The sequence below is a fragment of the Xenopus laevis genome, chromosome 1S, assembly GCF_017654675.1.
Source record: "Xenopus laevis strain J_2021 chromosome 1S, Xenopus_laevis_v10.1, whole genome shotgun sequence".
Classification (NCBI taxonomy): domain Eukaryota; kingdom Metazoa; phylum Chordata; class Amphibia; order Anura; family Pipidae; genus Xenopus; species Xenopus laevis.
Genome location: NC_054372.1, coordinates 171,452,575 through 171,455,671, shown reverse-complemented (window position 1 = coordinate 171,455,671; position 3,097 = coordinate 171,452,575).

Genomic DNA, 3,097 nt, shown 5'->3' with positions numbered 1-3,097 from the left:
TGTTCTGCAAAAAAGCATTTAAGTTATAGGCCTTAATGGTATTTCATTGGCTGATGGTGCTGACGCTATGCATTCTCAGGTACGGAGGTGGCAGTAAGGGGTGTTTCTGCCCATGTAGTAACAACCCAGGCTACGCTTTAAAAAAACACTGACAAATCCACCCGCAGAATCCATGCCTGGTGAATAAATTTGGTCATCACTAATAAGGGGTATTAAGGAATAAGATACTTGACTTGCAAATCATAATATTATGAGTTTGTGCCAGCATTGTTTTATGCGCAACAGATCTTGCCAGACTACTAATTTGATTGCCTTTTATGTGGAAGTGAGCAGGGACCTATTTTCTGGGATGGCAGTGGATGTGATCTACATAGACATTCCTAAAGTATTTGATACGGTGCCACACAGAAGGTTACTGGTTAAATTAAGGAATGTTGGCCTGGAACATAGTATTTGTACCTGGATAGAGAACTGGCTAAAAGATAGATTACAAAGAGTGGTGGTAAAGGAACATTTTCTAATTGGACCAGTGTTGTTAGTGGAGTACCGCAGGGCTCTGTACTAGGTCCCTTGCTTTTCAACTTGTTTATTAATGACCTGGAGGTGGGCATAGAAAGTACTGTTTCTATTTTTGCAGGCTTTCATTTGGAAGGGTTAAACTTGATGGACTTTTGTTTTGTTTTTTTTCAAAACTAATGGTGGTCCTACGCTTTTAAATGTGGGCGTTGGTTTGGGCAATCCCTCTCTCTTAAAAGCCTTTACTGGCGGGGGAGGATTCAGCCTTCAAATTGAAACCAATGCTCAACATACACTGAACACAGGTAATGCTATTATGCAGAGAAATATTTTTTTTAATAAGTAAGTTAGGGACCGCCATATGGGGTTTAAATTGACGTGGTATGGTGGCTTTTCAATTTTATGATCATAACTTTGGTAACTAAAAACCCCTGTTTTGTAAACATGCACTTGCATTTATACTGAATTATTTATGAGACAGGGGCCCAGGGAAGTGCATTGTAAGTAGCACTTCCATTATATTTAAATATATTTTGATTTAGCCTTGAGTGCTTCCACAATTTCCCTCTAATATTGTTTTTTTTTTTCAACCCAACTTTATTTAAAACCAAACTGAGCATTATTCTGATAAGATGTAGCTAAAGTATTAATGTTCAAAAGTCAAGGCAGCTCACAACACAGACACACAGCTGCCATCTAGAGGAGGCTGTAAGTACTGAGAAATATATTTAACATGCTGCAAAAGAAAAAAAGCAACTGGTTATACCAGTGAGAACCACAGAGCAATTGTCTGCATCCGACAGTCGTGTCGCATTGGATGAACGATGCGACTTCGTCTGACATTTCCATCTCTTACCTTATTTCCGTCGCATCAGACTTGACGCCTGTGTTTTTGCGCATTGCGCCGGATCGCACCGAAATTGCTGTGGAGTTCCTCCTTTAAGTGCAGCTACAAATTAAACCATGTCGAGATCTTTGCATTAGGTAATGGTCACCTGAGCCATTATCCCCACAAGTTATATCAGAAGTATTTTGAGACACCAATTATATCAATTAGAATAAACATTGTTACATAGTGCATTCAGTTTAAAAATGCACAGGAAGATAAAATTTCAGAATGCCCACATCTAAACTTATTCACATGCAAACCATCTTCCTACTGAAGCCTGAACGCGAGTATAGACAAATAAATACCAAGAATTTAACTTTCATCGCATGGCGATAGTTAAAAATAATGTTTTAGTAAACAAACTGGATTATGGGTGCCTATAACAATATTACTGATTGAGCTTTCAAAAATACTCCGTTGTACCTTCCACCCCATTACAGAAAAATGTTACATAACTTGAAATTCCTCAAATGACTCAATAACTATCAACCAGCTCAAACACAAGATAAAATTCAGATTCATATACAAATCCCATCAGTACTAGCAGTGCCCCATTTAGGCAGAGTATGTGTGCAATTTACTAATTGGAAATTATATCCAATATTTACATATATACACAGGACAGAAGGCCATGAGACTTTTAGGGCAGAGTTCTAAAGAGCCCCTTTGAAATTTCTAAATACCAGCCACTTAATAGTAAGGTTGCAGCATCCCCTTAATCACTTAGGATACCTTCTCCTCCTCTAACCCACTCAGATTTAGGGCTCAGATTCGGGGAGATTGGTCGCCAAGCAACCAATCTATTCTTCTGGGCGACTAATCTCCCCTAACTGCCTCCCGCCGGCTAGAATGTAAATCACCAGCGGGATGGCAATCAGTGTGCTTCGTCTTCCGAAATTACCCGAAGTTGCTTTACGAGAAAACTTCGGAAAACAAAGAGCTGCGAGTGCCATCATGCTGGTGATTTGGATTCGACCAGACGACTAAATCTCCTCGAATCTGAGCGTGTGTCTCTGCCTTTGGGGGCAGATTTATCAAACTGTGAACTCCATTGATGAATAGGATTCTAAAAAAAAAAAACCCCATAGGAATGAATAGAAAGTGAGCAAGTTTTTCTGTGTTGAGTTCTAATCTCACATTTTGATAAATCTGCCCCTTAGTACTGGACATTGATCACATTTTACAATCAATCTTTACATAAACAAATACATGTACACACTACAAAAGAAGAAAAAGACAATTCTGTAGCAGATCACAGCTTCAGGATTTTTTGAAAATATTCTTTATTTTTCAAGTTTCAACAATGACTGTAGGTAGGATGGAATGTTTCGACCCATTTCTGCTCTGAATGCCCTCCAGTCCACAGACACCCCAAAACACAAACTACATTCAGACAGACATGGAGGGTGCAGTTGACAATCCCTACAAACTTTAAGTGATTGTACATTTCGGCAGCAGGAACTGGAGCAGCGGTTATTGGCCTGTGTGTACAGAACAAACCAGCAAAGCTGTCAGGGTGAAACTGGAGCTACACATAGGTATTACTTGCAAATGTAGTTGAGATTTCAGGAAGGATCCTTGATGTAAAAATTGGGAGTTTTGTCCAACAAACTGCATGTTTTCAACATGTTTAAAAGAAATCCACATATTAACCTGGAGCTCTCTTTAAAAAAAAGAAGATATGGATTTTAC